Source organism: Salvelinus sp. IW2-2015, linkage group LG16 (genome assembly GCF_002910315.2).
Source record: "Salvelinus sp. IW2-2015 linkage group LG16, ASM291031v2, whole genome shotgun sequence".
In the NCBI taxonomy this organism is placed as follows: domain Eukaryota; kingdom Metazoa; phylum Chordata; class Actinopteri; order Salmoniformes; family Salmonidae; genus Salvelinus; species Salvelinus sp. IW2-2015.
The window spans coordinates 36,633,796-36,656,354 of record NC_036856.1 but is presented as its reverse complement, the minus strand read 5'-3'; the positions used below and the strand labels follow the sequence as shown (position 1 = coordinate 36,656,354).

General features: G+C 45.0%; 1 long non-coding RNA gene across 1 annotated transcript; it reads left to right on the top strand.

Moving 5' to 3' along the window:
- Positions 1-18,940: 18,940 nt before the first annotated feature.
- On the top strand, positions 18,941-20,818 carry LOC139028956 (uncharacterized). The gene is made up of 2 exons (XR_011481189.1): positions 18,941-19,008; positions 19,114-20,818. It is a non-coding gene; the product is annotated as an uncharacterized lncRNA (long non-coding RNA).
- The last annotated feature ends 1,741 nt before the right edge of the window (positions 20,819-22,559 follow it).

Genomic DNA, 22,559 nt, shown 5'->3' with positions numbered 1-22,559 from the left:
TGACGCTCAGCTGCTGACGGCTCTGGACGCTCATGGCTGGCTGACGGCTCTGGACGCTCATGGCTGGCTGACGGCTTCTGGACGCTCATGGCGTGGCTGACGGCTCTGACGCTCATGGCTGGCTGACGGCTCTGGACGCTCATGGCTGCTGGCGGCTCTGGCAGATCCTGTCTGGTTGGCGGCTCTGGCAGACGTCGGTTGGCGGCTCGCAGATCCTGTCTGTTGGCGGCTCTGGCAGATTCCTGTCTGGTTGGCGGCTCTGGCAGATCCTGTTCTGGTTGGCGGCTCTGGCAATCCTGTCTGGTTGGCGGCTCTGGCAGATCCTGACTGACGAATGGCTCTAGCGGCTCCTGACTGACTAACGGCTCTGACGGCTCGGGACAGACGGGCGGCTCTAATGGCTCGGGACAGACGGATGGCTCAGACGCGCTGGGGAGACGGATGGCTCAGACGGCGCTGGGGAGACGGATGGCTCAGACGGCGCTGGGGAGACGGATGGCTCAGACGGCGCTGGGGAGACGGATGGCTCAGACGCGCGGAGACGGATGGCTCAGACGGCGCTGAGGAGACGGATGGCTCAGACGGCGCTGAGAGACGGATGGCTCAGAAGGCGCTGCGGAGACGGATGGCTCAGGACTTGATCCTGTCTAGCGGAAGGCTTTGGCTGCTCCTGTCTGGCGAAGGCTCTAGCGGCTCCTGTCTGGCGGAAGGCTCTAGCGGCTCCAGTCTGGCGAAGGCTCTGTAGGCTCATGGCAGACGGGGCGGCTTTGCAGGCTCATGGCAGACGGGCGGCTTTGCAGGCTCAATACAGATGGGCAGTTCATGCGGCGCTTGGCAGACGGACAGTTCAGGCACCGTGGGCAGACGGCAAGACTCTGGCCGGCTGAGACGCACTGTAGGCCTGGTACGTGGTGCCGGAACTGGAGGCACCGGACTGGAGACACGCACTTCAAGCCTAGTGCGGGGAGCAGGGACAGGGCACACTGACCTCTCAAAGCGCACTAAAGGCCTGGTGCGTGGACCCGCACTGGTGGCACCGGGCTGAGTGCACGCACCTCAGGACGAGTACGGGGAGAAGGAACAGTGCGTACAGGGCTCTGGAGACGCACAGGAGCTTGTAGTGCGTGTTGTCGGAACTGGAGCACCGAACTGGATACACGCACCATAGGAAAAGTGCGTGGAGGAGGAAACAGGGCTCTGGAGACGCACTGGAAACCTGGGTGCGTAGTGTAGGCACTGGTGGTACTGGGCTGGGGCGGGAGTACGCCGGAAATACCGGACCGTGCAAGCGTACTGGCTCTCTTGAGCATTGAGCCTGCCCAACCTTACCTGGTTGAATGCTCCCGGTCGCCCGACCAGTGCGGGGAGGTGGAATAACCCGCACCGGGCTATGCACACGTACAGGAGAAACCGTGCGCTCTACTGCGTAACACGGTGTCTGCCCGTACTCCCGCTCTCCACGGTAGCCTGGGTGAGGGGCGCAGGTCTCCTACCTGCCCTTGGCCCACTAACTCAAATAAATTTTTGGGGTTTCTTCACGGGCTTCCGTGCTGCCGCTACCTTCATAAATCCAGGTCTCGAGCTTGATTCTCCGGCTTCCATCCAGTCTCCTTGCTGCCTCCTCATACCACCGCTGTTGGGCTCTCGCTGCCTCCAATCTCCTCAACGAGCGCGGCGATATTCCCCAATGTGCGCCCAGTGTCCTTTTCCCTCCACATACTTCCTCCCAAGTCCATGATTCCTGTGTAGCAGGCCACTACTCGGAATTTCACGCCGCTTGTGTTCTGGATCGGTGGGTGTTTCTGTAACGGCTTTTCTTCCTGAGGTGAAGGAGAGGACCAAAATGCACGCGTAGCCAGTGCTCAAACAGTTTAATAACGAACAAGTGAACACTACAAAAAACTTACAAAATAACAAACGTGACAAACCCGATACAGACCTATCTGGTGCAGAACACAAAAAGAGACAGGTAACAACCACCCACAACGAACACTGTGAAACAACCTACCTAAATATGACTCTCAATTTAGAGGAAACGCCAAACACCTGCCTCTAATTGAGAGCCATACAGGCAACCCTAAACAACATAGAAACAGAAAACATAGAATTCCCACCCAACTCACGTCCTGACCAACTAACACATACAACAAACTAACAGAAATAGGTCAGGAACGTGTGACAACTCCTCCCATAAGCCAGGTGATGGTAAGCACATTCTCTCCCATATAGCCCAGTGATGTAAACCACAGTACTCTCCCATATAGCCCAGGGTGATGGTAAAGCACCTCAGTACCTCTCCCCATATAGCCCAGGTGATGGTAAAGCTCCAGTACTCTCCCATATAGCCCAGGTGATGGTAAAGCAACCAGTACTCACCATATAGCCCAGGTAGGTAAAGCACCAGTACTCTCCCATATAAGCCCAGGTGATGGGTATAAAGCATCCAGTACTCTCCCATATAGCCCAGGTGATGGTAAAGCCAGACTCTTCCCATATAGCCAGTGATGGTAAAGCACCCAGTACTCTCCCATATATAGCCCAGGTGATGGTAAAGCATCCAGTACTCTCCCATATACCCAGGTATCCATACTCTCATAAGCCCAGATGGATACCTTCTCCATATAGCCAGGTGATGTAAAGCATCCAGTACTCTCCCCATATAGCCCCAGGGTTAAATCACCCAGTACTCTCCCATATAGCCCAGGTGATGGTAAAGCATCCAGTACCTCTTCCCATATAGCCCAGGTGATGGTAAAGGCCCAGTACTCTCCCATATAAGCCGCATGGTAAACTCAGCCAGTACTCTCCCATATAGCCCAGGGTGATGGTAAAGCACTCCAGTACTCTCCCATATAAGCCCAGGTGATGGTAAAGCACTCAGTACTCTCCCATATAGCCCAGGTGATGGTAAAGCACCAGTACTCTCTCCCATATAGCCCAGGTGCCATGGGTGATAAAGCACCCAGTACTCTCCCATATAGCCCAGGTGAGTAAAAGCACCCAGTTACTCTCCCATATAGCCCAAGGTAAATCACCAGTACTCCCTCCCATATAGCCCAGGTGATGGTAAAGCACCCAGTACTCTCCCATATAGCCCAGGTGATGGTAAAGCACCCAGTACTCTCCCATATAGCCCAGGTAAATCACCCAGTACTCTCCCATATAGCCCAGGTGATAGAGCCAGAGTGTGTAATGAACGTATCTGAGAAGTTTTAATATTGATGAGTGTGTGTAGTTATTTATGAGGAGCACAGCGAGCATCGCAGGGTTTGTCCATTAAAGATGAGCAGCAGAACCACACTGGGTTAAATGATGAACGTGGTGGAGCATGGCACAGTGGAACATAGAGGAGGGGAAAAACAAGAGATGGGAGAGGAGAGAGAGAGATAGCCTAAGGATGAAAGGAAGAGGGTAAGAAAGTAGAAAACAGAGGATAAAGGATAAAACATCCTGCTATTACACAACAAACATTAGGGGGGGGTAGGGGGTCGGACACGACAAGAACCCTGTTCCGATTTCCCGAACCCACCGGCTGTGTGTGTTATTCCGAGATGGGGAACAATGCACATCTGTGGGTTTTCCAACATCAGCTGTTACACGTGTTGCATTACACTTTGCACGGCAGAGCGGAAAGAGAGCAGGCACTGCAACTAAAAGATGAAAGCAAACAGTGGATAGTGGGATAGCTCACACACACACATAAACTACACCTGCAGGTTGAGGTTCAGAGACAGTCAGAATGGATCAAGTGAATGTGCTGTGCATTCTGTGCATGTTCTGTGCATTCTGTGCATGTTCTGTGCAGTAAAACCCCTCCCTTATAATAATACCCCATAATGAAATGCACTCCCTCTTCAGCCCTTTCAGTTCTCCTCATTCCACAGTTCCTACCTCCAGTGCCTCAGGGACTGTTCTTTCATAACATGTTTAATAAGATTTGATTAATCCCCTTTTGGAGTCTTAGTGCCTATTGGACGTCAGTCATGCTTTGTGACCATTACAGTTAATCCACTTTCGCTGAGTAAGACACTACTGTAGCAGGCTCACTCACCAGCTGATTGTCCAAATCAAATCAAATTGTATTTGTCACATGCTTGGTAAACAACAGGTGAAATGCTTATTATGCAATTATGTGAAAAATAATAGTGTGTGTGTGTGTTGGTTTGGTGTTGGTGTGTGTTGTGTGTGTGTGTGTGTGTGTGTGTGTGTGTGTGTGTGTGTGTGTGTGTGTGTGTGGATATATTCGTGTGTGTTGGTGTGTGTGTGTAGAGATTGGTCACGATGATCTGATCTTGTGGAGGCTACACAGAAGCACCATGTGATCTGCTCTGTTAAATCTCCAAGGCTAGTTCCATATAATCGGGACAATTACAGTTTGCTATGGCCCCAACAACTCTAATGGGAATGAGGCTGGATTTTCCTGGGGAAAGGCTGAGCACAAACAAACGGTTGAGTGATGGGAGTGGGGAGGAAAGGGGAGACGAGACAGGAACAGGACACCATTAGACAAGACACAGAGAGAGGGAGGATATGAGGAAGGGAGGGCACGGCTCTAGCAGAGAGAAGGCAGAGGAAGGAAACACGGCCGCTAGCAGAGAAGAATAGGCAGAGGAAGGAGGCACGCTCTAGGAGAGAGAATGGAAGGAGGAAGGAGGACGGCCTCTAGCAGAGAAGAAGAAGAGGAAGGAGGCATGGCCTAGCAGAGAAAGAGAGGAGAAGGAGGAAGGAGGCATGGCCTACAGAGAGAATGGAAAAGAAGAGGAAGACGCTGCCTCTAGCAGAGAAATGGAAGGAGAAGGAGCATGGCTCTAGCAGAGAGAATAAGGGAGAGGAGCATGGCTCTTGACAGAGAGAATGACAGAGAAGAGGCATTGCCTACAGAGAGAGAATGGAAGGAGAAAGGAGGCATAGGCCCTAAGAGGAAAAGGAAGGAGGAAGAGGCATGGCTCTAGAGAAGAATGGAAGAGGTAAGGGAGCATGCCGTCAATGAAGAGAGAGGATGTCATAGCAAGAGTAGAGAAGATCATGGCCTCGTAGGAGAGCGAATGGAAGGAGGAAGGAGGCATGCTCTAGCAGGAGAGAATGGAAGAGGAAGGGCAGGCCTCTAGCAGAGAGAATGGAAGAGAAAGGAGGCAACACCCCACCACCGCCGCCTCTAGCAGAGAGAATGGAAGGAGGCATGGCCTCTTGCAGAGAGAATGGCAGGAGGAAGGAGAGGTGTTTAAAGGCCCAATGCATTTTATTTGTCTCAATATCAAATCATTTCTGGGTATTAAATAAGTAATGATAAATATTTTACTAAAATAGCTTCTTAGCAAAGAGCAATTTCTCAAGCAAGAATTTTGATAGGACTGTCTGGGAGTAGTCTGAGTGAGTGGCCTAATTGGACGAGCTTAATGGGAGGGATTATAACCTGAAGACTAGCTGTTATTTTCAGAGAGGTTTGAAACTCTCTTTGTTATTGGTCTATTAACTTATATCGCCTGGTGATGTTGCCAGGCAGGCCAAAACTTCAACCCACCAAAACAGCTCTTACACTGAAACAGCATTATCATTGTTTTCACAATTTCACAATTTTGTGGAAATACAGTATATATACAACACAGGAAAATGACGTTTTGGACTGCAGTGGGCCTTTAACTGTGTCTCACTTTCTTCTTAACACTTTGTTTTTCTCTTCGTTCTTCTTTTTGTCATTCTGCTCTCTCTCTCTCTCTCCCTCCCCCCTCTCTCTTTCTCTTTTCCTCCCCTTCTCGCTCTCTCTCTCTCTCCCTCCCTCCCCCCTCTCTCTCTCTCTTTCCCTTCCCCTCTCTCTCTCTCTCTCTCAGCTGGGAATGACCACTACCTCCTGGGTAACAACATAACAGTGGCGGTCCTGGGTATAGTGATTCCTATAGGTGAGTACCAGTCTACTGTATCATATGATGCCTGCCTGCTTCTCCCCGCTTCTCTGTCTGTCTCTGCTTCTGTCTTGGTCTCCCCTGCACATGACGTTGCCTGGTCTGGAAGATGTGAGTGTGAAAGTGTGTTTTGGGTGTATGTGTGTAATGTGTGACAGGAATGTACAAATAACTGCCAAAATAAAGGYAACATTTGAGTAAATGAGGGACCCAAAGTATTTTGAAAGCAGGTGCTTCCACACAGATGTGGTTCCTGACTTAATTAAGCAATTACAGTTTTTTACAATCACTAGGACCCATTTCTCAATATTTAGGTCACATTTTCAAAACTCTTCACACAGTTTTCCTATCCAACTTTCAGCTTGGCACAGCAGTTAATTTCACATCCAAAATGCACTAAAACTATGAAAACACTTCATACTTGTCTCAAATCAACTCATTCTTCCAMAACACTAGCAAAGGTTGTCACCCAACAAGCACATTTTGTCACTCATAAAACAATGACCTAAAAACACTAACAGCAGGTAGCATTACACAATGTTTTCTTTTGGAAAATGTCTTTATAAAACAAGATTGACACCTCTCTACTGTTTGGAATTCACTGCAGTATATGTTACAGGAATGAATCAGACATGATGCAATATGCTTCAATATGTTTTATGTCCTTTTTTGGCATTGAGTGATTCCAAAATACAATCATTTGTACTATATACACCATCTACCGATACAGATACAGTAGCAATGCTAGGCAACTCGGTCTTCTGCATTTGCCCACAGGTTCTCATCCACATCACATCTTATGTCATCTTGGGCAATACACCTAGGGAAGAATCTTTAGGCTTGCCTGGTCCATCCCTGGTAATCTTCTGCAGATATGTCCAGGCATCCGGCATTCATTGCGTCCAGGAGGAACATTTGATCATGTGGATGGTGGTCATAAACCTTCCACCTCCATGAGGAAAATAATTCCTCTATGGGGTTGAGGAATGGAGAGTAGGGTGGGAGGAAAAGTGACACCATCCTGGGATGGGCTGCAAACCACTCTGTGACTGCATGGGAGGGGTGAAATGCCACATTGTCCCATACAATTACAAACGTTGGCCGATTTTGCCTCACTGCAACTCTTTCCTCACCTGGCACAACCCTTCCATAGAGGTCATCCAGGAATGAAATGAGACGCTCTGTCGTTGATGCCCAATTAGCGTTTATGTAACAGCAATGCCATCAGAGAATATCAGAGAATATAAATAATCCACAAGCAATATAAGAGTCAGAGTATTACGGTAGTTGCATTGTACCTAAAACATGCCGCTGTGTGCCTCTGCCCTGTTTGGTTCTGTTCAAAACTACTTCTGTATTTTATAGTCATCTTACTGGACATATCTTCCTGAGTTGCTTGACTCGTTCACGTTCCTCTCAAAGGGGACAGTGTACAACTGCTTCATCCTACTTTGATGTTGTTTCAACTCTAGAATAGTTGATATGCTTACATTGTGAATATTTCCAAATGTAATGTTTTTCGCCAACACTCTGTCCCGAAAATCTGTGAGTTTATGGCATTGTTTCTGATGACCATATCAAGATTGCAGTTTCCTGCACAGCAGTGAAAATCCTACCCTCCCACCTGTGTGAGGTAACTGTTGGGTCCTAAGCAGAAAACAAAAAACAATTACACACAAATGGGTTGGGGCTTTGCTCAATTACACATACGTACTCCTCTCCCAGCCACTCTTCTTCCTCTGTCAGCCACTTCTCTATCTCTGGCTGGGTCCATGTTACATTACAGTACAGCATTATTCCTAAGATGTCCCCTTGTATAGATGGTAATGTAATTGAAAGACTAACACCTGGGTAGTGTTAAGCTACAATGGGAATTCAGCTGGTTGGTCTAATTGTTTTGATAGCATTTCATTTTTTAGATGTGTATATATTTCATACGTATTACTGTAGAAATGTAGCAAATGCTGTCTTATTCAATTTGTGTTAGTGTTAGGTTTTGAACTTAAGTTTAACAGTTTGAAAAGAGTATGTAACATGTGCAAATTGGCCTGTAGTACATGTTTTGTGGTGTTTGTGTCTGAGTGAGAAAAGAATCATGAAATTTGAAAGATTTAGTCATTGAAGGCATTTTTTGCCAAGCAATTGAAACTGATCCACAGTTAGCCCATATAGACTGCTTGTGCTCACTGTGTGAAGAGTTTGAAAAAGTGACCTAAGTATTGAGAAAATGGGTCCAGCGATTGTAAAAAAAAAAAACTGTACCGTCCATCATTATTCTGGCTACCATGACTGGAAGAAGAGATCACGGTGACTTTGAAAAAGGAGAGTCTCAAAGAACAATAGGTGTGTGTGTGTGTGTGTGTGTGTGTGTGTGTGTGTGTGTGTGTGTGTGTGTGTGTGTCTCAGTCACCAGATCTCAACCCAATTTAACACTTATGGGAGATTCTGGAAATTCACATTCAGGTGTTGCTCCAATAAGCATATCATAACAGCCATGTGAACACATAGGCCTGTCAGTTGTAAAAACATTACTGTAAATTTAGATCAAGAGCTCATCAAAATAACATCAGGAATTAAACCCCCCTTATGTCAGATTTGCATATTACCCATGTTATCACATATTACAGGATATAGACCTTAAGATCGCGAACACTGATACAGCTCTATAATAATGTCTGAATTGACTGGCGATCGGCATAATGTGTAAATGACCTTGCTCTATAATTGAGTCTTTAAAATGAGATATCCCTAACCCCGACCCATTAAATACATCCTACTATTTCTCCCATCCACCCCCTCCTTCCTTCCCACCCTCCGTTCCCCCTTTCATATCTCTCAATGGTTCATTTGATAGTTAATATTCTCCTCCACTCCTCTCTCCATCATTCCCCCTTTCATACACTACATGGACAAAAGTATGTGGACACATTCCAAAATCTCATTCCAGAATCATGGGCATTAATATGGAGTTGGTCCCCCCTTTGCTGCTATAACAGCCTACATTCTTCTGGGAAGGCTTTCCACTAGATGTTGGAACATTGCTGCGGGGACTTGCTTCCATTCAGCCATAAGAGCATTAGTGAGGTCGGGCACTGATGTTGGGCGATTTGGCCTGGCTTGCAGTCGGCGTTCCAATTCATCCCAAAGGTTTTCGATGGGGTTGAGGTCAGGGCTCTGTGCAGGCCAGTCAAGGTCTTCCACACCGATCTTGACAAACCATTTCTATATGCACCTCGCTATGTGCATGGGGGCATTGTCATGCTGAAACAGGAAAGGGCCTTCTCCAAACTGTTGCCACAAAGTTGGAAGCACAGAATTGTCTAGAATGTCATTGTATGCTGTAGCATTAAGATTTCCCTTCACTGGAACTAAGGGGCCTAGCCTGAACCTCCTACACCAAACTTTACAGTTGGCACTATGCATTGGGGCAGGTAGCGTTCTCCTGGCATCCGCCAAACCCGGATTCGTCCGTCGGACTACCAGATGGTGAAGCGTGATTCATCACTCCAGAGAATGCATTTCCACTGCTCCAATGGCGGAGAGCTTTACACCACTCTAGCCAGCGCTTGGCATTACGCATGGTGATCTTAGGCTTCTGTGTGGCTGCTTGGCCATGGAAACCCATTTCATGAAGCTCCCAAAGAACAGTTATTGTGCTGACGTTGCTTCCAGAGGCAGTTTGGAAGCAACCAAGGACAGACGATTTTTACGTGCTTCAGCACTTGGCTGTCCCGTTCTTGTGCTGCCTACCACTTCGTGGCTGAGCCGTTGTTGCTCCTAGATGTTTCCATTTCACAATAACAGCACTTACAGTTGACCGGGATAGAAATTTGACAAACTGACTTGTTGGAAAGCTGGCATCCAAAGACAGTGCCACGTTGATGGGTTACTGAGCTCTTCAGTAAGGCCATTCTACTGCCAATGTTTGTCTATGGAGATTGCATGGCCGTGTGCTCGATTTTATACACCTGTCCGCAACGAGTGTGGCTGAAATAGCCAAATCCACTKATTTGAAGGGATGTCCACATACTTTTGGTCATGCAGTGTATCTCTCAATGGTTATTTCCATGGTTAATTCTCCCTCGATATTGCAGGAGATCTTCAGATCCAAGCTATTTGTAGAGGAAAGTCTGATTGAGAACATCTTAATTGAGTGTTTACATAAGAACAAAGGGATTTCTGGGGGTTCAGGCCCTTAATCATAGAGGAGTCTCCAGTGCCCACCCACAATAGACCAATTAGTCTGGGTCTTCCATGGGAATACCGCCACTCCACGTCTGATGGGGGAAATTAGGACTGGGAACGCCAGCCAAAGCTGAGCAGAGAAGCCAGACATATCCCCTCCTCCCCAGCCCCCATTTCCTTTTCCTGGAATACCACTATACCCAGCCGTGTATTGAATTTGTGTGTAGGCTACAATATGCGAGCGCGTGTGTGTGGTTTGGTTGTACATGTGCCATGCATGAGTGTGTGTGGCTATTTGTGTGTGGGCTTGGGATTGGTGGTGGCTTGCTTCTGTGTGCATTTACATGGGTGTATTTGGTGTGTGTGTGTGTTGTGTGTGTGTGTGTGTGTGTGTGTGTGTGTGTGTGTGTGGTGTGTGTGTTGTGTGTGTGTGTGTGTGTGTGTGTGTGTGTGTGTGTGTGTGTTGTGTGTGTGTGTGTGTGTTGTGTGTGTGTGTTGGGTCATTGTTTGCTATGGTGGTGATACTAGGATGTTGTTGTCAGTATGCTAAGCACGCTCTGTTCTGCCTGGCGTGTTAACTCCCGCCGTGTGTGTGTGTGCGTGTGTTGTCGCTGTGTTCATACATGCATTCCTATCCTTGCCACAGTGGTCATCGGCTTGCTCTGCACCGCGGATACCTGATCTGGTGTAACTGGCGCCGGAAGAACACCAAGAGTATGAACTTCGACAACCCGTCTACGTAAGACCACGGAGGACGACGATGCGAGATTCACATCGGTCTGTCTGGAGAGTCTAATCGGCCAGTCTACCCCGCTGTGAGTGGCAGCGCCACCAGCCATTCTAGCCCTGCCTGGGGGGCGGGATCACAGACAGCAACTCCATTGGTACTTCGGGGGCGGCCATGCATCCCGGCAATGAGATGAGAAGGGGTGGGACTTGGAGATAGAGAGAGGGTTGGAGTGTGTGGGGGTGGGAGAGTCTCCAAGACAGTGACAGGCTTACATCCTCACACAAACACACACACACACACAAACACACACACACCACACCACCACCCACACACAACACACCCACACACACACACACACACACTTAAGTCACAAAATCATTCCAAAAACTTCCTTGGTCAAACACAGATGTTGAGCCCTTCATCACAGCCCATCACCACATTATCTTGGTACCGGTTTTCTTCATTCATCATATAGTCTATTGGGTCTCTATCCATCTCCACATTCCTTCATTCATCATATAGTCTATTGGGTCTCTATCCATCTCCACATTCCGTGTTTTGACAGTGTGTGTCACTGTGTTGTCGTTGTGCGTTAGGGAGGCACAGCGCCCTGGGTTGTAGCTTTACTCTCTCCTCTATGAAGACTTAGTGAAGGGAGCGTCAAACCTGCTCGATCCCCTTTGGAGTGTAAATTAGGCAAAAGGGGAACAGTAACCAGAACAGAAACAGCCCCTTAGATGACGGGACAATCTTTAATCATATTCATTTATTCCTGATTATTCTTGTTTTTAATGACATATTTCTCTGCATGAGCGTTTAGTTTTTCTAGCGGTGTACTTGTAAGGTATCTTCAACAGAGATCTGCTGGTAAACATGAACAAGACAGAGGTGGGAGGGGTTAGCGCTGGGATCAGTTTGCATGGTGACACGCATTGCTGTCGTGGCGTGGTAGAGACAGCGGGAGAGAGGGGTGGGACTCTGGCTGCATGATAGGTTATACACACACACACCTGGTATGCTACAGTGCTGTGCTGAGAGATCATGTTGAATAACACCTCCTCTTAAGAGCGGGTAGTGGGGGAGGAAACGAGCTTCCACCTGGGCTTTCCCTATTCTCTTTTCTTCTCCTCTCCCCTCCCTCCTCCTCTCCTCTCTTCATGGTGTTTCAGTCAGATAGAGACATCAGAATGTCCTGAGGTGGATCTCTGTAAGCCCTTGCAGCTCTCCTCACATCACTGCCAAATCAGTGTGCTGAGGATAGAGGGATGAGAGGAGGGGGACTGGGATCTGCATTAAGGAGAGCTTTTCTCTTTTGCTCTGTCTCTATGTTGCTCTCTTTCTCTCACTTTTAGTTCTCTCCCTCTGTCCTTTCTGCTCTTTATATTTCTGGTCCTCTCTGTCTCAGTCTCCCTTTCAGCTCTCCTTCAAACACACACTGAAACACTGAGACACTGACACACACACAAACACTGTGGTAACTTTGTTTTATCTGCTCTCTGCAGCGCGTGGCGCTCAGTCTGGAGGATGACGGATTCCCCTGAGGGGCACGCCGTGTCTCCGCCCCATCCCTCCATATCCCGGGGTGACCACACTGCAGAGGAGGGGGGCACAGAGAGAGAGAGAGAGTGAGAGAGAGCCTGCTCATACAGTAATCTAACCCCCCAAGGACAGGGGGGTATATTTTACTTATACGTGTACCCCCCAACTCGTGTCTCTAAAACACATCCTCTCTCTCTCTTACACCTAACTGTAATGTCCTACTACTTCACTACTAGTTACTACTGCGCTGTCCACTGCTCTTCTCTTCGCTCCTCGTTAGTTAGGTAGTTCCTGTAGTTAGATGTAGTGCTGAATGCTACTGTCTGTCTTACTGATGACTAACCTCATTGCCCATCAGTGCACATGTAAATAGAGGCTGGTTCTCCCTGGGTAGACTACTGTACTGTGCCAGCAACAGGGGAATGGCCAGCTGTATTTAATTATTATTTAGTTTTGACTTTATTTATTGTTTGTGTTTGCTGGTGAAAATATGATCGGGCCAGGCCTGTGCCACTGAGGATAGGCTACGCATGGCTAGAGCCAAGTGGAATGAGTGTAGGGATGAGGTTGTTGGGGGGGTATTTTGTGTGGGGGGGGGGCGTGCCAGAGGGCAGCGCCACAGGAAAAAGCAGCAGGGCAGAACTCGGGTGAGGGAGGATTATGGGTAATCCGCTCTGCTGTCACCCAGAGGTACACAAAAGTTACTAGATAATGACCAGGGGGAAGGGACGGGGTGGGATGGGGGTCAGAGGACGTTTTTTAAACTAGGAAGATTTGGTGGTACACATTCCCTGCTGTTGGTCTCTGTGTCTGTGTGATTAGAGATGTTTTCTCTCTAACTTTGGAAGATGTTTTAGGGACTCTGTAGAAGAGGGTCCCACTACTGATTTAAATGGAAGGAAAATGACAACCCAATGAAGAAACAGAACTGAGCACTGGATTTGTGTTAGATTGCCGGCCAGAATCACAGCTTCTGAGTTGAATACAGTTGTATATCAGTCAGGGTATCCACTATCTTCCACTACCATTTCCTGTCTGGTTAGTTCCCATACTTACGTCTTCCGTACTGAGGATATATTTCAGTATATTTCAGTATATTTCAGTTCTCAGTGTAATAAGGAGTGGCTGGACTACTATGAACGGAAGCAAGATATATTTTACTAGAGAAGACATCCATTGTTGGGTTTGCAGAATCAGTCTGGGTGTGGTACACTGGATTGTTTGGGGACTATCATCCATGCAATAGCATTCTGTCTTCCATGCCATTAGAACCTGCCTAGCAACAGGTGATATCATCAGGGAGGGGCCATCTGCACCAGCACAGTTATGGGACTGAAGGAAACAATTTATTGTGATTCTGTCATAGGTTCATAATAAGCGAATAGGTACAGTGGATAGTTTTGAGTGTGTACATTTATGCTCTGCTACTGAACAAACAAACAGACTATTTTCTTCTATAGCACTGGATATGAAGGCCCAATTGAGAGACATGGCTGTCTAAGCTCTTTCTGTAAGCAAGACTTCACTAGAGCTGTTTAGCTGTCTTTCTGCTGGTAGTCAGTACACTGTCGAGGATTCATATGAGAACCTGCTAACTGAAGGTATTGACTTCAACTACTCCATCTTCTTTCTGTAAGAAAGCACAGAGGCTTTTGGGATGAAGTGGAACACATGCTAGTGCATGCATTCACACAGAGACACAGACATACACACACAGAAATACACACACAGAGACACAGACATTCACACACAGAGACACACACACAGAGACACAGACATACACACACAGAAATACACACACAGAGACACCACACATGGGGACACAGACATTCACACACAAGAAACACACACACACACACAGACACAGACATACACACACAGAGACACAGCATACACACACAGAGACACAGAAACACGCACACGGAGACACAGACATTCACATACAGAAACACACAGACACAGACATACACACACAGAAATAACACCACGCAGACACAGACATACACACCACAGAGACACAGACATACACACACACACAGAGACACAGAAACACGCACACACAGACACAGACTTACACACACACAGAAACACACACACAGAGACACACACACACACACACAGAGAAACACACTTACATACACAATTTGGCAGACAGGCTGCATTTGTGGTGCTCGAGGCTGCTCGCTCAGTGGTTGATTGGCTGATTTATGATAGCTATACATCATGGCTCTCCTTCCTTCAATGGAAATGCTTGCTTCCAGGTGATGACAGGAGGATGAGAGAGAGAGGGAGACAGAGAGAGAGGAGAGAGGGGTAGGCAGACAGAGAGAGGGGGGGAGGGCAGAGAGAAAGGGGGAGGGCAGAGAGAAAGGGAAAGACGCTGAAGGGAGGGTCTTCCAGGATTTGTTTGTTTCTGGGTATCAGTTAACAGCAGCCACAGGTTAGCCGATCTGTATATTTATGGACATGCCAATCTAATCAATGGTTTTGCTCTCAGGCAAATCAGGTGATACAGTGCCTATACAGTGCCTTGCAAAAGTATTCATCCCCCTTGACGTTTTTCKTATTTTGTTGCATTACAACCTGTAATTTAAATGGATTTTCATTTGGATTTCATGTAATGGACATACACAAAATAGTCCAAATTGTTGAAGTGAAATAAAAAAAAWTACTTGTTTAAATTATTTTTTAAACATTTTAAACAGAAAAGTGGTGCGTGCATATGTATTCACCCCCTTCGCTATGAAGCCCCTAAATAAGATCTGGTGCAACCAATTACCTTCAGAAGTCACATAATTAGTCAAATAAAGTCCACCTGTGTGCAATCTAAGTGACACATGATCTGTCACATGATCTCAGTATATATTCACCTGTTCTGAAAGGCCCCAGAGGCTGCAACACCACTTAGCAAGGGGCACCATGAAGACCAAGGAGCTCTCCAAACAGGTTAGGGACAAAGTTGTGGAGAAGTACAGAGCAGGGTTGGGTTATAAAAAAATATCCAAAACTTTGAACATCCCACGGAGCACCATTAAATACATTTTTCAAAAGTTTTATGAATATGGCACCACAACAAACCTGCCAAGAGAGGGCCGCCCACGAAAACTCACAGAACAGGCAAGGAGGGCATTAATCAGAGACACAACAAAGAGACCAAAGATAACCCTGAAGGAGCTGCAAAACTCCACAGCGGAGATTGGAGTATCTGTCCATAGTACCACTTTAAGCCGTTGTCGTGTCTTTGCTATCATTAAAATGAGGACTGTTATTTTATCAAATCAATTCTCTGTAATTATTATTACATGATTAAACTAATCATGTAAATGTAATTAACTAGGAAGTCGGGGCACCAAGGAAAGTATTCAGATTACAAAGTTATTATTTTCCTAATATAACTTTCAGATATTTTAATATCTGAACAATTAGTCTTCTAATTAATMAATTATTCTTTACCTCACGTTAGTCTCATTCCAAACGTCGTAAATTGTTGGTTATCTGCACGAACCCAGTCTTCGCTATGAATCATCCATACATCAATTGTCTCAATCATTTATTTATMAAATAACTAAATAATCACAGAAATGCATCAACAAACAAACAAAGTAGATGTGGTTACAAGGAAATGGTAGGGGATGTGCCCTAGTGGGCTAAACCGGTACAAAGGGACTGAGAAGGGCGCGAAAGACAAAAGACCCTACAAAGTTGATAATTATAACAATTTAAATGCTAATCCTTTGCACATGAACGCTCACTCATTCGGGAATAATTGCAATCAATKWATATATTTATGTGTCGTCGTGATCTCTGTTGGAATCGTCCTTCTTTCTGTTGGAAGTTCATCCGCCCATCTCTCTGCGTCCCTGGAGTCTTTGGTTAGAATGATTACTTTAGAGTAACATTCAGAAATATTCTTATGAATAGATGTTTCGGTGGTTGTCAGTCCTTGCATCTCAGTGGTACATACTTTCTAGCAGCAGACTAGTAATTAGTATCGAAGATTTGCTCTTATTCTGTCGGAATCGATAGTCTCAGAGTTTCAACAACCATTACAACCTTAGCTTATACTGAGGTTTTTATGGTCTCTACTCAAACCTTCGCCCCCTCTGTGATCGAGGTAAGCTTGGTCTGAAGGGAAATTCCCAAGGTGGGGGTTATATCCAGAACATTAGGAAAGGGCTGTCCCATGATGCCAGATCAATGTCTGTGCTCATGGGGCGGGCCTATGACTTAGTTAAACTACAAAGGGAATTGGAGTTMCCTTCATTCAACAGTTTAAAATCACATTACATAATTTCACAAATAGTTTCATCTTTACCCATTAATTTTATACAACAATTAGATGCAAGCCTCACAACTGAGACTCTTGTATAAACAGAGTTATGGTAATGTGGCTGTATTGTCTCTCATGAGTTTCACAAACATTAAACGAAATGGACCGGTCGTAGCTGGTTTCTCCCCCGACCGTGTACACATTCTCCAAAACATGGACATTGTTCAGTTCTCAAGTTCTATGATGGAGAAGAGGTTCCTTTGTTCTCCTGTGAAACCTTTTCTCTATACTGCCTGGCCATGAGGAGAGAGACTCCTCTAGGAATTTATGACCTGTGGGGGAAGAGAGAGGTGGTGAGAGAGAAGGGGGATGGTGCTCGCTATACCCAAAGAGGGCCACGTCATGACACCTTACACTCCACAGAGCTGGGCTTTAGGGAAGAGTAGCCATAAAAAAAAGGCATTGCTTCAAGAAAAAAATAAGCAAACACATTTGGTGTTCGCCAAAAGGCATGTGGGAGACTCCACAAACATATGGAAGAAGGTGATGAGACTAAAATGTAGCTTTTTGGCCATCATGGAAAACGCTATCGGCAGGGACTGGGAAACTGGTCAGAATTGAAGGAATGATGGATGCCGCTAAATACAGGGAAATTCTTGAAGGAAACCTATTTCAGTCTTCCAGAGATTTGAGACTGGGACGGAGGTTCACCTTCCAGCAGGACAATGACACTAAGCATACTGTTAAAGCAACACTCGAGTGGTTTAAGGGGAAACATTTKAATGTCTTGGAATGGCCTAGTCAAAGCCCAGACTCCAATCAAATTGAGAATCTGTGGTATGACTTAAAGATTGCTGTACACTAGCGGAATCCGTCCAACTTACATTTACATTTAAGTCATTTAGCAGACGCTCTTATCCAGAGCGACTTACAAATTGGAAAGTTCATACATATTCATCCTGGTCCCCCCGTGGGGAATGAACCCACAACCCTGGCGTTGCAAGCGCCATGCTCTACCAGCTGAGCCACACGGGACCACGGGACCAACTTGAAGGAGCTGGAGCAGTTTTGCCTTGAAGAATGGGCAAAAATCCCAGTGGCTATATGTGCCAAGCTTATAAAGACATACCCCAAGAGACTTGCAGCTGTAATTGCTGCAAAAAGTGGCTCTACAAAGTATTGACTTTGGGGAGGGTGAATAGTTATCCACGCTCAAGTATTTCTTGTTTGTTTCACAATAAAAAATATTTTGCATCTTCAAAGTGGTAGGCATGTTGTGTAAATCAAATGATACAAACCCCCAAAAATCTATTTTAATTCCAGGTTGTAAGGCAACAAAATAGGAAAAATGCCAWGGGGGGTGAATACTTTCGCAAGCCACTGTATATGGTAACTGCCAAAATAAAGGAAACACGTAAATAAGGGATACAAAGAATATAGGTGCTTCCACAGAGGTGTGGTTCTTAAGTTAATTGAGCAACATCCCATCATGCTTAGGGTCATGTATAAAAATGGCCAGTTGCCCATTATATTGGGTACCATGGCTAGAAGAAGAGATCTCAGTGACTTTGAAAGAGGGGTTTCAAAGGAGCATAGGGGGATTCAAGTATTGTGTGTGTGTGTGTTGTGTGTTGTGTGTGTGTTTGTGTCGTGTGTGTGTTTGTGTGTGTGTGTGCTGTGTGTGTGTGTGTGGTGTTGTGTGGGTTGTGTTGTGTGTGTGTGTGTGTGTGTGTCTCTCAGTCACCAGAGCTCCACTCAATTGAACACAATTTCAACCTCCGTCAACAAAACACCAAAATAAAAGCTGTTCTGGTGGCTCAACACCTTATTAAAATCCGTTATGTTGGTGTTTCCTTTATTTTGACAGATACCTGTAGATCTCTGTGGATTTGTGCACTGCCTGGTGCATAACTGGTGCCTTGGAACATAGTGTATGTGTCTGTGTGTGTGTTTTGGTTTTTACGTGTGAAGTAAGTTGGATATTTCTGCTTTTATGAACTGTAAGTCAATGCTATGCTCTGATCATTGTACTGAGAGCATTCTATATAGCATTCGAGAGCTCCTTTTTACATTTAGGTCTATCTATAGGTCTATCTATAGGTTTATCTATAGGTCTATCTATAGGTCTATCTATCAGGTTTATCTATAGTGTATCTATATAGTTATCTATAGTTTATCTATAGGTCTATCTATAGGTTTATCTAAGGTCTAACATCTATAGTCTTATCTATAGGTCTATCTATAGGTTTATATAGTGTATCTATAGGTCTATCTATAGGTTTATCTATAGGTCTATCTATAGTTTAATTATAGGTCATCTATAGGTTTTACTATAGGTCTATCTATAGGTTTATCTATAGGTTTATCTATATGGTTATCTATAGGTTTATATTAGGTCTATCTATAGGTTTTTATAGTCTATCTATAGTGTATTATAGGTGATCTATAGGTTTATCTATAGGTTTATATCTATAGGGTCTGACTTATAGGTTTATCTATAGGTCTATCTATAGGTTTATCTATAGGTATATCTATAGGTGTTTTAGTGACTTTAACCCGAGTGGTCAGTATCCTAGGCAACCATGAAGTTTGTCCGGATTGCCTTTAGATGATCAAGTCAACGTGGAAACAAGTCTTCAATATCTCTCACTACTCTATGGCATTGAAGCACACAGATCCTTCAGCCACTGGTAACAGTTGGTTGTTATTACTGAATTGTTTAAAGGTCCAGTGGTTTCTTACGGCTCTGGTATAGCCTCCTAGGACCWTTCTGGTCAACAAACCTCAGTAGATTTGTTTTCCTAGAGCTTTTGACCATCCTCTCCTCTTCTCTCACATCATTTTCTCTATGCACTTCTAATGGTGGTTCCTCAATCAATGATACCAGACCCATGCTGCTCCATCATCAGACTCCATTGTGACTAACACCAACGCACATCACCTCCCCTCTATCTAGCTGTCACTCTCACTACCATCTCTCACCTCTTCTCAGCCATTTACATTTTGTTTTCACTATCGTTCTGGAAGGGTAGACTGAACACACTGGAAGAACTGAAGYAAAGTAGACCCAGTAGAAGAACAAGGGAGGAAAAGAGGAACCTCTACAGAACAACGGAACACACCTCTGAGAACCTACCGATACTGGAACCCAGAGAACTGACACCAATGATTCTGGAAKCCTACGTGATTCTCCTCCATGACCTCTGTCTGTTGTTATAGTTGATAACCCAGTGACTCTCCTGCTGCTGGTTGGTTCTTCTCTGTGTGTTTCTGTGTGAATAAGACATTGTCATGTTTCTTCAAATCGAACACTGTTTGAGCTTTACTGGATGTTTATTACTTGAAGGTTAATGTTTAGTTCAGACTCCTTTTTCATACCTGTCAATGTCATTGTAAAATGGGTGTGGAGGGGGGGTGTAGTGGCGGGGGTTTGAGGTGTGTTTGGGGAGTGAAGGGAGGGAGTGGGGGGTTCATAAGGTAATGTCAAACATTCTGGGTCAAACCTCCACAGCCATATCGGAGACATTTTGTACGCTGTTTGTTGCACAAACTTTTCAAGAAGCATTCTGCACTGTGTAAAGGGGTACGTACATAGGAGGGGTTACCAATCGGTACAGTCCAATGGTTTTGAATCATGAACTTGTAAATACGTTTTCATAAAGCAAAACTTTTGATAATGTTTTAAAGGTATCTGTAAAAATAGATGTACATAAGACTCCAGGTAAAAACAGGAGTGTAGACCATATCTGCATTTATTTGTACACAAGAGCACTGGATTTCTTTACTACTTGATTGTAACAAAAATTAATTATCAGCCAAAGTGTTTTTATTCTTTTTTTCCTGTCTGTTTTTAATTTTGTTTTGCTTTTTAACAGTAAAGCATTGTAGAAATGAGGTTGTTTATTCTGTATTTAATTCTGTTCAATAGGTTTAGTTGTTTTGGGTTTTAAACGAGGGGTTATCATTTCATTTATTGGTGCCTTGTTGGTGCTCCTGTATATTTTACTTGGTTGTTTCTGTTTTGGTGTTTTGTGTCCGTAGGATGGGGAGAGGGAGTTCAAACTTAGCAACTTCTGTACTTACATGAAATATCTGTACTGTATGCCAAAATGGTCTCACTCACGTTTCTATGAAATCAAGCTGTTGATAAATATCTCTATATATTGATATATTAAATTTATAAAAATCGGCCAATTCTTGTTGTGTGTCGCGTTGTTATTGTCCCCCTCTTGTTTCCTTGCTTCTGTATTGAGCACTTCTCCGGAGAAAGGGAGGGTGGGACACAGCGAGAGAGAGAAAGAGAGAGTGGAGAGACAGAGCGAGAGGAGGGAAAGAAGCGAGTGGAGGGAAAGAGCGAGGCGAGCGGAGCGGGGAATAGAATAGGCTAACCCCAGTGAACCCCAGTGAACAGGGAATGACAGCTAGTTGGGGGTTTGATGGATGTGAAAACGGAGAGGTGGTGGTGGATATCACGGCATTGCAGCTCAGAGGGCGGGACGGTCATTGTTGCAGGGTTCCTCTCGTCTTCATTGAACATGCTTCCTCACGCCTCTCCTGTCATATCTGTCTGGTAGGTACCAGAGGGACAGTCAATCTATCACAAATTTTTATAATTTCATTGGAGATTAAAGGCCCAGTGCAGTCAAAAACTTGATTTCCTGTCTTTTATATATATTTCCAAACTATGAGGTTGGAATAATATTGTGAAAATGATGATAATGCCCTTCTAGTATAAGAGCTGTTTGAAAAGACCGTCCTGAAATTTCAGCCTGTTTTGGTGGGAGGAGTTTTGGCATGCCTGGTGACATCACTTTGTAAATAGACCAACAAGAGAGAGTTCCAAACCTCTCTGCCAATAACAGCTAGTTTTCCGTTTTCTCCTCCCCACTCAGACCACTCCCAGACAGTCCTAGCAAAATTCTTGAGTGAYAAATTGTTCTTTGTTAATAAGCTATTTTTGTTTTGTTTTGACCAATTTAATTGAAAACAATCACAGTAAGGTACATATTGAGATAAAATCGGCTCRGTTGGACATCTACTAACACAGAGAGCCAACATGTCTCGCTCTGTCACCCTCTGGGGGTTTTCCCTGTATTCAGTTACGTTACCAGCAAAAATATATTTTATAAATCAGATTATTTTGAAGATCTAGATGATTACTTCTTGGATTACTTTTAAATTCAGAAAGGATGTTTGCGGGAAAAAATACATTATGACTCCATTCTATTTTCTCAATGACATTCAATTCAGCATTGAGAAAAGGCGCATGTTTAAGCGAGTCTGACCACAGATTAGCAGATGTTACAGCAGGTGCAGTGAAATGCTAGTGTTTCCTACCGTGCAGTAATACAATATCAATACAATACCAACACGCAAATAATCCAGAAAGTCCAAAACAAGAACGAAATGCATATCTTATGCATTAAACAAATATCCAAAATGAAGTTGCTGGGGTCTTTTTAATGGGGGAGGGTTCATACCGCTTTACTAAAATGTCATTGGCCAATACAGTACTGTAATATATTCCATTTACATAGCAGACACTTTTACAGTCCACACATTTTGGTATGTGCCCCCAGTGGGAATCGAACCCCCACAACTCTGGTGTTGCTGGTGCCATGCTCTTATGAACTGAGCCACGAACAGGACCACTACAATACATAAGTACAATAAGATACTGTAAAATACAATACACGATTACAATACAGGTGGAAGATGTACGATGCCATCCTCAGGAGTGTGCCACCCTCCTTCAGACCATGGAGGAGGCATGCAATGATTTCAATCCAAACCTATCTCAGGCTTGGATTCATGCATGAACAATGAGGACATTTACTGCGATATTGATGAGAAACTATGGCTCAAGACAGGTTTGATAGTGCTTGCTAAACATTATGTTTCTTTAATTTGACTACACATGGAATAGAAATAATGG